General features: G+C 46.6%; 1 long non-coding RNA gene across 1 annotated transcript in view; it reads right to left on the minus strand.

Moving 5' to 3' along the window:
- Nucleotides 1-718: 718 nt before the first annotated feature.
- LOC144577149 (uncharacterized) overlaps nt 719-12,139 on the minus strand; it is a 28,152-nt gene continuing 16,731 nt past the window's right edge. Inside the window, exon 3 of the long non-coding RNA XR_013520459.1 lies at nt 719-1,949. This is a non-coding gene — a long non-coding RNA (uncharacterized LOC144577149). The remainder of the gene's footprint in view (nt 1,950-12,139) is intronic.

Here is a 12,139-nt window from a genome sequence, read left to right on the forward strand (position 1 = left end):
CTAAGGAATGGGAGCACCGGATTAGACACTCTTTAGGGATTAGTCAAGAAAAGATAATTGAGTGTACCAAACACTTTGTATTTTGTCTCATTAGCTGCTGTGACACTTGGCATGCTTAAAGTTGAGGGTGGTAAGTAGGTTAATCTCATTGAACTGGTTTAATAAGTAGAAATCCATTTTTAAATGTCTCCCAAGGATGGAAATCCTCTGCCATGGCCTGGCTCCCAAAAGCGGCCTGGGACTCTACTGCCACCTGGTGACAATGAGTGCATATTGCAGGAAGAGTGTACTAAAAGGGAAACAAATGGTCAAGAACCTGGACCCTCCTCTGCCAGAAACAACCCTGAAAAGGGGGCAGGGCACGGTGGTTCATACCTGTAATCCCAGCACTTTGGGAGGCTGCGGCGGGCAGATCACAAGGTTAGGAGTTTGAGACCAGCCTGGTCAACATGGTGAAACCTCGTCTGTACTAAAAATACAAAAATTAGCTGAGTGTGGTGGCGGGCACCTGTAATTCCAGTTACTCAGGAGGCTGAGACAGGAGAATTGTTTGAACCCGGGAGCTGGAGGTTGCAGTGAGCCAAGATCACACCATTGCACTCCAGCCTGAGTGACAGAGCAAGACTCTGTCTCAAAAAAAGTGGGGCAGGCGGTGGGGGGGGGTGGGGAGGGTTGGGAATTACTGTTTTAAAAGAGGAATTAAATTTAGTGCAAGGTATCTGAGCTAGGAGTTTCCAACCCTCTGGGAGCTTCTGATGATAATCACAACAGAAATACATAATTTACTCCAATGCAAAGTAGACTGAGTTCCAGGTCCAGAACTGCCGAACCCTTCTGCATGTGGGTGCTTCTGCTCAGCTTGAACTAACACCCTAGAGCTGGAAAATAGAGACCAGGCACCAAGTAAAGTGTTTCTTATACATTTTTCTTTTCTCCTGTAAACCTTCACAACAATCTTCTAAAGTCCTATTACTATCCCATTCTACAGAATGAGGAAACGGAGGCTCGAAGATTGACATCAAGTGCCCACAGTCAACAGCTACCATGAGCAGCAGAGAAATGACTCAGGTCTGGCTTAGGTCAGGGTGACTCCAGACCCTTCACTGTGTCTCTACAGTTTCCTATCTGCTCTAGACCCTACGCAACCCTTTGAAATTCCAGAGCTAACCCAAAACCAGCATCTCCCCTACCTGCAATTCCTAGAAGGACCAAATAGCACAAAGAAGACTGTTAGAACATCCCACCTCATACTGTGGCTGTCTCCCTGTCCTTTCTGTCCCCTACTCCTCTGCCTCTATTCTACAAGACCCTCTGGAGGCTCTTCTGGTCCCTGCCTGCCCCTGAGGAGGCTAACTGCCTGTCCTGAGCCTGGAGCCCAGGACCTTGATCATCTCCATGCCAAGTTCATATCCCATCTGGTGGCATGGAGCCTGGTTTGCTGATTGGCAAGTTCATAGTATGGGCCTCTGCTACCCAGAGAGAAATACAGAACCATAATCGTCCCCAGATTGGCTTGTGTTCTTTGTAGAAAGAGACAATACACAGCTTTTGTGGTCAAAAGAAAAAATTACTGAAACAAAAAATTTCCAGTTCACACTCTTTTGAATTGAGAGAAATAAGTAAACACTATTTCCCAAATCTGTGTTCACTGGGAAGCCTCCTTTTATTATATTTATGCAAAAACATGAGCCAAATCTCATCCTACGCCGATATAAGACACATTCGATAATAAAATGCAAACGCTGTTTGCAAAGAATTATAGAGGATCAAGTTCTGGTCTATTGTGAGGAGTAGTTTTAAAATTAAGACTTTTAAGCTTCATGTATCCCAATTTTATTTTGCAATAATCCATGCCTTTAACTTACCCTGTTTATATTTGCTCCGAATAATGTAGCCAAAACTTCACCGAACACTGATTGTGAAAAGGGTAACTCATTATCTGCTTTCGTCTGGAAATAACAGGGAAAGAAAGAAAGGTGTTTGCTTGTGTTCCCACAATTCTTTGGGAAATATTTGCTTTCAGACATTTTGTAATATTGTGACGTGTGCATATTTCTGCATGGAAGCTTTGTAATTTTTTAAAAGATACCAAAAGGGGCAGAAAGGAGAGGAGACTACAGGTTTGCACCTGTGCCCAGGTCACAGCAAAGCCTAATCTGCATACCCGCCTGAGGAATTCTGGGGGGTTGCCATAACTCTCCAGGGAGCATTGACAGGAAGGGTCTCCAAGCAAGCAGGACTATGGGAGTTGCTAGAGGGACCTTGCATAACAAGCCCCACAGCCATGAAAGGAATAGAGAGAAACCACCCCTTGTGCTAAAAAGGACACTCTGGGGAGGAGCAGGGAGAAGGAAAGCTTAGAGGAAAGCCATACTAAGCCAAATATATCAGTAAGTATCTGACTCGCTGTAACAGTAGGAAGCCAAAGGCTTCCTTGATGGTATAAAGGACAGACCAGGGGCCCCCAGTGCCTGCTGACCAGTATCCTGGGCTCCAACCCACCCTTTGCTTTGGAGACAGCCTGGCCCATTTGGGATTTGCATTCGCTGCCTGACCACCTCCCCACCCCATCTCTATTCCCACCTCTCCCTTTGCCTTCCCTTTCTCATTTTCCCTCTATCCGTCTTGCTCACTGATGGATGTGTTTCCATTACTGCCAACATTCACATTAAAACTCTCTGACCTTTATGTCACTTTTCTTCTGTTCTTTCCAGAGCACTTTTACTTACACAAATGCTTCTTCAACTGACACACAACCCTTGGGGCCTACCACCCATGGGCCAGGGAGGACGCAGAGCCACATGACAAGCACGGCCCATCTCGCTGGTGTTGAAATGACCCAATGGTAAGTAACTTAAAACACCGTCTTCATGTTAAAAGAAACAACATGGACACATTATGGAGCAGAATGCAAAATGCACATGAATTTTTAAACTACAGTAGACTTAAAATAAATTCTGAGCTTGTGGCGATCTGCTTTAAGCTACACCCTCAAACCACCAGGATACCAGCTTATACTCTCTTTTGCCATTAGGTTTTGCTTTAGTGGAAATGTTGGAGAAGCTCTCCAATTTTATCACATAAAATTCTCAAAATAGGCTGGGTGTGGTGGTTCACACCTGTAATCCCAGCACTTTAGGAGGCCAAGGCAGGCAGATCACCTGAGGTCAGGAGTTCAAGCCAACATAGTGAAACCCCATCTCTACTAAAATACAAAAATTAGCCGGGCATGGGGGGCACCTGTGGTCGAAGCTATTCAGGAAGCTGAGGCAGGAGAATCACTTGAACCTGGGAGGCAGAGGCTACAGTGAACGGAGATCGTGCCATTGCATTCCAGCCTGGGTGACAGAGTGAGACTCTGTCTCAGAAATAAAAGAAAAAAGAAGATAAAGAAAGAACTGCATGGGGCAAGAGAAGGTAGGCTGGCCCCAGGGACCCTCCCTGCCCTTGCAGCAATGCATCTGACTGGCAGATAGGAGGGCCTCCCATGCACTGCCACCCCTTTTTCTGGCTCCTGGTATGTCAGACTTAAACGGCTGCCCAGAGTCATCTGCCACTTCCCATCTTTCCAAGACCCGAGGATTGAGTGGGAAAAGCATCCATGAGAAATCTCCAGGGCCCACGTTCTCCTCAGCACCCCCTCCCAGGTGCCATTCCTCAGCCACCCAACCCACAAGTCCCACAGCTGAGCATTCGTTCAACAATGATTTCATGAGCATCAACTCTGGCCCAGACATTGGCTGGGGCACGGAGGATAGCAGGGTGAGCAAAAGCAGCCACAGTTCCCGTGCTCACAGACTCAGAGTCTAGAGGACAGACAATAATCAAATACAGTGGGATGACGGCAGTGACAGTACACTCTCAGGGTAAACCAGGGGAAGGGGAGGGGAGGGGAGGGGAGAGGTGGTTTAGATAAGATGGTTAGGGGAAGCCTCACTAATAAGAAATAGGAAAATATGTCTTATTTATAAATAACGCTTATGTTACAACTTCATAAATAATATTTAATATTATACATATTTATTAAGAAATAAAGAAGCCGGCTGTAGGATTATCTGAGTGAACGGTATTCCTGGAAGAGGGACCACATTCAAAGGCCGTGAGAATGGAACAGGCTGAGGACTTTGGCTTTTATTCTCAGTGTGAGAGGGTAGGTTGCTCTTTACAGCAGACAGAATAGGAGATGTCAATTGCCGTGTGAAATTCAAACATGATCATCCAGAGTGCAGAGGAGTCCAAAGTGTCCAAGGTCGCTGACCACCCCAAAGTCCCTTCCAACTCTATTGAGATAGGGAAAAAAACCAATAGATTGCACAGTAGCCCAAAGGATGTTAAAAGCTCTATTTTTATTATTAGAAAGAAAAAGACAAAAAGCATGAATGAATGAACACAGCCCTGTCCTCACACTGAACGGTTGTATTTCATGTTCAGATCACAGAGCCAGGTAACTCATACATGGTTAGTAGCAAATGGAGAAATCAAAGCAAAGCAAGTTAAAAAGAGACAGCAAAGAGGAGAATGTTCCCCCTAACTCAGCCTTTTTAAACTGCTGCAGGGCACCCTGGAGGGTCCCATGAAATGCCAGGCACATGCTTGCCAGGATTTCTGATGCAGGTGTGGCCCCACCAGGGGCATCCATGAGTTCGCCTCTGCCTCCTGGGAGCTTAAATTATCACTACTCAGAGATGGCAGCTGTTCATGCAGTGCTTACCATGGGCTAGGCATCACACTACATACCTCATCTGCGTTATCTTAATTCCCAAAAACTCCTGGGAAGTAGGGACTATTTTTCCCACTTTAGAGATAAGAATACTGAGTCCCAGGGAATTTAAGAAGCTTGTCTGGGCCAGGCACAGTGGCTTATACCTGTAATCCCAGCACTTTGGGAGGCTGAGGTGGACAGACATGAGGTCAAGAAATCAAGACTAACCTGGCCAACACTAACCTGAAACCCCATCTCTACTAAAAATACAAAAAAATTAGCCGGGCACACGCCTGTGGTCCCAGCTACTTGGGAGGCTGAGGTGGAAGAATGGCTTGAACCTGGGAGGCGGAGGTTGCAGTGAGCCACAATTGCACCACTGTACTCAAGCCTGGTGACAGAGTGAGACTCCCTCTCAAAAAATAAATGTATAAATATATATGAAATATAAAGAAGCTTGTCTGAAGATATGTAGTTTAAGGTAACTCAAAACCTGGCCATTTCAGAAGACTTTGTAAGATATTGGTTAAAAGTGAAAATGTCGGCCCTGAAATGGGAGATTGGGAATCTGGAGGCCAAACTTTGAAGAGGGGAAGAGAGAAGAGAAGCAAAACATTCCCTGAGCACTTACTATGGGCTGGGTGTGAAACACGGCACCTTTCTACCGGGTCTTGTTCAGTCCTCACAGTTATGCTGTAAGACGAGGACTGCTCGTTTTACCGGAAGGGTGAGAACACTGAAGCTCAGAGGGGAGGCAGTGATGCACTTGCCCAGGGTTGCCAGCTGGTAAGCATCAGACCCCAGATCTTAGCCAGGTGCATCTTGTTCCAGAACCCACAGCTACGGCTGCAGCTGGTCACGGTACCAGCCCGTGAGCTGGAACTGGCCTGTCCCAGGAATCCCAGTGTCTGGGATGTGACCTCCACTTTTCCGGTGACTTGCTATGTGACTTTGGGCCCATTACTTCCCTCTCTGGGTCTCAGTTTCCTCATCCATAAAATGAAGGGGTGAACTCCAATGGCCCCTTGATAGTGAGCCTCTGAGTCTATGAGAGTCCAAACACAAAACACACCTTATCCTTTTGCTTTGTTGCACTTCTGAAGCAAGGTGGGTCACCAGCAGCTCTACTGGAGCCACCAACAAAAATTCAGCCAGGGTTCTTGCTCTTGTCACATTGCTCAAACCAGCAGAGTCTGGTCCAGAAATACAGCCTCCACGTGTGCAGCTGTTTCTGTTGGAGGAGTTGGAGAATATAGGTAGGCTTCATGAAGCTGGCTTGAGTAGATTAGCCAAGGCACCCACTCCAGGAAAGAAACCATGCTAGTTCTTTGCACATAGATTTTTTTTTTTTTTTTTTTTTTTTGAGATGGAGTCTCACTCTGTCACCCAGGATGGAGTACAGTGAGGCAATCTCGGCTCACTGTAACCTCTGCCTCCTGGGTTCAAGCAATTCTCCTGCCTCAGCCTCTCCAGCAGCTGGGACTATAGCTGCACACCACCACACCCAGTTAATTTTTTGTATTTTTAGTAGAGATGGGGTTTCACCATATTGGCTCGGCTGGTCTCAAACTCCTGACCTTGTGACCCACCCATCTTGGCCTCCCAAAGTAATGGAATTATAGGCATGAGCCGCTGTGCCCAGGCACAAAATAATTTTTTTAAAAAAAGCAAAACACAAACCAAGACTGGCCATTTGCTGACTCTTAGCACCCTAGGTAGACCATGAGAGAGAACAGCAAAATCCCTGCTGCCATGTCACTGGAACACCAACCAGCAATCTGTCTCAGTTCAAGGAGCTCCCATACTAGAAAATCAAAAATCTGCCCTGCCTGGATCCGTCCATCCCTCTCCCTGCCTCCGACATAGGCTCAGTCACTGAAACCTGTCCACTCTATCTCACTATGTCCTCATCTATTCGCCCTATTGTCTCTACCCCCAAGGCATGTGCCTGGGTTCCAATCCTTCACTCTCTCCAGAGAGCCATACAGACCCATGAGCCTGGTCCGCCGGCCCCAGGTCCTCCCTCCAACCATCTTCCATGTGCCTGGCAAGAGGGATCACATCTTTTGCATGCTCCAAATCCTTCAAAGTCTCCCTAAGGCCAACAGAATCAATCCCTTAGCATGACATTTAAGCCCTTTTAGACCTAGTCCTAATCAGCCCAAATTGATTAACTGCCATCCACCACTATCCTCCTCACCCTCACCCACATCTGTCATGAGTTCTGCTTTTCCATCTAACTGCCAATCTAGGCTGGTCTTCTAGTCTGGAATTTCCAGCCCTCTCCACTCCACACCTTCCTTCAAACGCTGTTCTCCCTAACACCCCAGGGAGGTCACAATTCATCCCTTCTCTCCATTCCCATGCGGCACTTTGTACAGACCATGATTTATTCGATTCCATATCTCTGGTGCCTGGCGCCGAGCCTGGATGGATGTAGATGCATATTTGATGGATGAAGCGAAGTTTGGCATCTCATTCCCTCATGGCCCAGGAATTTTTTTCATCTAGAATGTCAAGTTGCCCAAGAAAGCCCGGGCATCGCCCCAGCTCTGCTGCCCACTCAAGTAACGCCTCCCAATGTCCCCCTCGCCTACACCCAGTCATCCTGCCAGCTGGGTGCTCGGAATACTCTCTCATTATCCCTCTCCCCTGCTCAGTGAAGACATTGAGCCTCTCTCTCCTCTCTTTGTCCACCTCGAACCCTGGAGACCCCTATCCAGGGACAGTTCAGAGAGGAGGAAGATGAAATGTGTGGGGCTGGAGGACATGAGTAGTTTCCATACCAAGCTCCTTGAAACACATGCATCTGTATTTTAGATCCAGCAATATCTAAATAAACAACGATGCATCCAAAAATGGAAGCCCATACACCATGGAATGACAAGGTACATCGACAGATACTGCTGGGGCAATCACAGTCTGTTGCAAAGTGAGAAGTTAGGATGGAATCCAGTTTGTGTGATCTGACACCATTCTGGCAAACAGGGAAAGTCTGAATGACTGCACACTCAAATGCCATGGGGCCTATTTCTGGATGGTGGGGAGTATGGATTATTTTTACATCTGTCTTTCAACTTTTATACTGTCTGGGGTTTTTCTTACAAAGAGCATGAACTTTTATGTTCAGAAAAACAATATTTCCATATTGAAAGAAGAGAAGGAGGAAGAAGAGAGCAGAGAGGACGACAGAAGGAGAAAGAAAAGCTAAATCAGAAACATGAAGATGAAGATAACTGCTCCACAAGATGCTCTGAGCTGCTCCTCCAACCTGGAATCTGTAAGCCCTTATCCATGCCCACTGCCCCAGACAGACCCCTGACTGTGATTCCAGGACTCACCTCAGACCCTGCTCTCCTGCCTGTGGCTCACTCCTCTGGGACCCCAGCTTTCTTCTGGTGTCTAAGGCTCAGCTAAACCTCTGGATCACGATCCCACCCTGCTTCTGGCTGAAGGGTAGAGTAACCATCAAGGCTGTTGGCTCAGACCAACCTCTTTCGTTCATCTTTCTTTGAACAAAACAGCAGGGCAAGAACCCAATCCCTTACCCCTGGTCCCTGTAAGGGGAGACTCATGCAAAAACACTGCACCAATGGCCAGCTTGTTGCCATCTGCAAACAGATTTTTTTAAGGCAACTGATGAGACCCAACCATGGAGAGTCTGAATTGGTTAAAGCCTCTGTGTGAATCTACAGAGCACTGGGCTTCTGTACAGCAAGGTGACATGACCAGCATGGGTCCTGACCTGCTCACTGGAAGCAGCATCACCCTGGCCTCGTTACTTAACTTCCTTGCACCTCTCTTTCCTCACCTGTGAAGTGGGAGTGCTGATCATCATAATACAAATGTTGCAGGACTATCAAGAAGACCGAACCAGGTCACCAATGTAAAGCACTGAGCACAGTGCCCGGCATGCAGTGGGCGCTCTTGAAATAAGAGCTTTTTCATTGCTGGCAGAATTGTTATGATGCAGCAGCAGGTCACAAACACAGCCAGGGCCATCAGCAGTCCCACTAACAGGAGCCCAGTGTGTCCTCAGCAGTTACCACTAGGAGGCTGGCAACACCTGAGGGATTCTGATGACAGGAAAATCGAATGGGGTTCATGTACAGGGGAAAGAACTGTATTTGTCAGGGGAGGATTTTTGCATAAGAGAAATGTGAAGGGCGTCTTTCAGCTCATCCTCTTTCCTCCTCGTGAACATCTAGTCTTATTAAGGATATAACAAAAAGGGTGGTTCTCACCTTCATCGGGGCTGGCTGGGGAGAGAAGATGCCAAGGCAAAGGAGAAGAAGGAAGTCATCTGTCTGTTGGGGCCAAGACCGCAGGACACCCCTAAGGAGCTCCAAGGACAGAAGCCCATGTGTGTGCATGTGAAAAGCAGCAAGAGTACTCCAGCCTGTGCTCAGCTGCAGGAGGCCCACGTGAGCCCCGGACGACAGGGTTTCTTTCCAAGCTCTCCACCATCTTTTGGTTCCAGACTCCTTTTCTCCCTCATGTCCCAGCTGATGGCTCTTAACTCATAGCCACACTGATGTTTTCAGCCCACATTGAACAGTCCCATCCATGGGTCAGGACCTGATTTTTCATCCAGTCCACAAGTCTGCGCAGATGACTGCTGCGTGCTGGGAGAGGTAGAGGTGAAACCAATGTAGACCCTGGGGGCAGTCAGAGAACGGGACGTACACATCCTCTAGGCAGTGAGAGGTGGCATGTGCACAAATAAACCCAAGTCATGTCAATCCGTCATGTCATTCTTCTGCTGAACAGTCTTCAGGGGCTCCCCACAACCTGTGTGACAGTGTTCAAATCCCCAAGCCTAGCATCCAGGTCCTCTCCCCATCAGCCATAACTGACCTGTTCCATCTCACTGCTGCCCCATTTATCCTTTTCTCCCATCACCCTGCCTCCTCCATTCCAGCCATGTTGAACATCAACATGTTCATGCCTCTGGGTCTTTGCCCATGCTCTGAATTCTTCCCCATTTGACAGACTCCTACATTTCCCTCCGTACCCTGTTCAAATGCCCATTCCTCCACCTGTCTTTTTAAGCAAGCCCAGACATTTTTGGTCTTTTTGATTTCTGTGTTCCCAGAACAGTGGCTGCAAAAGTGTATTTCAGCAATTATGATATTTCATATATTTTATATGTTCATCTTCCCATTAAGCATTGAGGGCAAGGTCCGTGTCTTAGTAATATGTCAATTGTATAACAGTACCTGGCACAGAGTAAGGGCTCAACAAATGTTTGTCTAATAAAATATAGTTGGACACCAACCCAAATGCCCATCAGTGATAGACTGGATAAAGAAAATGTGGTACATAGACACCATAGAATACTATGCAGCCATAAAAAAGGAATGAGATCATGTCCTTTGCAGGGACATGGATGAAGCTGGAAGCCACTATCCTTAGCAAACTAACAGGAACAGAAAACCAAACACCACATGTTCTCACTTATAAGTGGGAACTGAACACTGAGAATGCATGGACACAGAGAGGAACAACACACACCACAGACTGGTGGGGGGTGGGGGGCAAGGAGAGGAAACTTAGAAGATGGGTCAGTAGGTACAGCACACCACCATGGCACATGTGTACCTGTGAACAAACCTGCACATTCAGCACATAGATCCTATTTTCTTTTTTTAGAAAAAGAAAAACAGATATATATATATATATAAATAGTTGGACTATATATATGGACAAAAAATAACAAAAAAATAATTGTTGTCCATCTCTCTATGCTCCCAATGCTCAACTTCCCTAGTAGTAAGGGAAATTCAAACTACAGCAATGGTAAGGTGTCATGAAACCCACTGGATTAGCAAAAAGTATAAAAGATTGATAATATTCTGTTTTGAGGAAGATGTAAAGGCATGAACCGGTGAAAACAGGAATTGCTAACATTTTTGGAAGGAAATATTATGCCATCTGTTAATAGAATACATACATGTTGACTCTTCAATCCCACTGTTATGAATTTTTCCTATAGAAATAAAAGCACCAGCATAGAAGATATATTAGTAATCTATTGTTGCTTAATAAATCACACCAGGCCTGGGGTGGTGGCTCACACCTGTAATTCCATCACTTTGGAGGCTGAGGCAGGAGGATCACTGGAGCACAGGAGTTTGTGACCAGCCTGAGCAACATAGTGAAACCCTATCTATACCCAAAAAAATACAAAAATTAGCCAGGCATGGTGGCAGATGCCTGTAGTCCCAGCTATCTGGGAGGCCAAGGTGGGAGGATCTCTTGAACCTAGAAGGCAGAGGTTGAAGTGAGTTGAGATCACACCACCACACTCCAGGCTGGGTGACAGAGTAAGACTCTGTCACACACATGGAAAAAAAAAAAAAAACACAAAGCTTGGTAGCTTGGAACAACACACATTTATTATCTCCTGGCTTCCCTGGGTAAGGAACCCAGGAACAACTTAGCTGAGTCCCCTAGCTCAGGGTCTCTCACAGGCTGCACTCAACATTTCTGCTGGGGCTGCAGTCATCTGAAGGCTTGACTGGGGAAGGATCTGATTCCAAGCTCACTCATGTGGTCGTTGGCAGGATTCAGCTCCTCAAGGGCCTTTGGATGGAAGTACTCAGTTCCTTTCTGATGGTTGGCTTGGGGATCCCCTCAGCTCCATGCCAAGTAGCCCTCTCTGTCAGAGTAAGCACATGAGAAGAGCCAGGGAGAAGATACCAGATGACAGAAGTCACAGATTTTTGTAACCTAATCACAGTGGTGACATCCTATGAATTTTGCAGTGTTCAGTTCATTAGAAGCAAGTCACTAGGTCCAGCTCACATGCAAGAAGAGGGGATAACACAAGGGAATGGATACCAGGAGGTGCGGATCACTGGGAGCCACATCAGAAGCTGCTGGCCACTGTGTGTGTGTGTCCACAAGCATGTGCAAATGCATGTGAATCATGGAGAAAGATATGTAAGAAACACTCAAAATCCTTAATAAGGTTACCAGGGACTTGGCTGAGGTGTGAGGAATTGAAGAGGCAGGAAAAGTGGGAGGAGAAAATGTATTATATAAATCTCTATTTTGTTTGACTTTTTAAATAAGTTGCCATTAATTTTATAACTTAAAAACATAGGTAGATTTGGGGTCATAAATACCCAAAGTATAGTCACCTAAGAATTGATAGAAGGAAAAAACCTATCCCAGTCTGGGTAGAGAGGTAGGAAAATCAGGGAAGCCCTTCACAGTGGAGACTGTTTGAAGTGGGTCTTAAAATATGAGTGGATTAGGACACGCAGAAATGGCAGGAATGACCTGGAAGAGAAGAACACACCAGATGGCAAGCTCACTGTCCCAGGGCCAAAGAAGCTGACAGAGCACAGGCATTCAGCCGAGGTGTCCAGAGCAACCTGGGGTGTGCCTACCTGGCTTTCTCCAGACCCATGTAAGAGGGGCTGTAAGGGA

Source organism: Callithrix jacchus, chromosome 7 (genome assembly GCF_049354715.1).
Source record: "Callithrix jacchus isolate 240 chromosome 7, calJac240_pri, whole genome shotgun sequence".
In the NCBI taxonomy this organism is placed as follows: domain Eukaryota; kingdom Metazoa; phylum Chordata; class Mammalia; order Primates; family Cebidae; genus Callithrix; species Callithrix jacchus.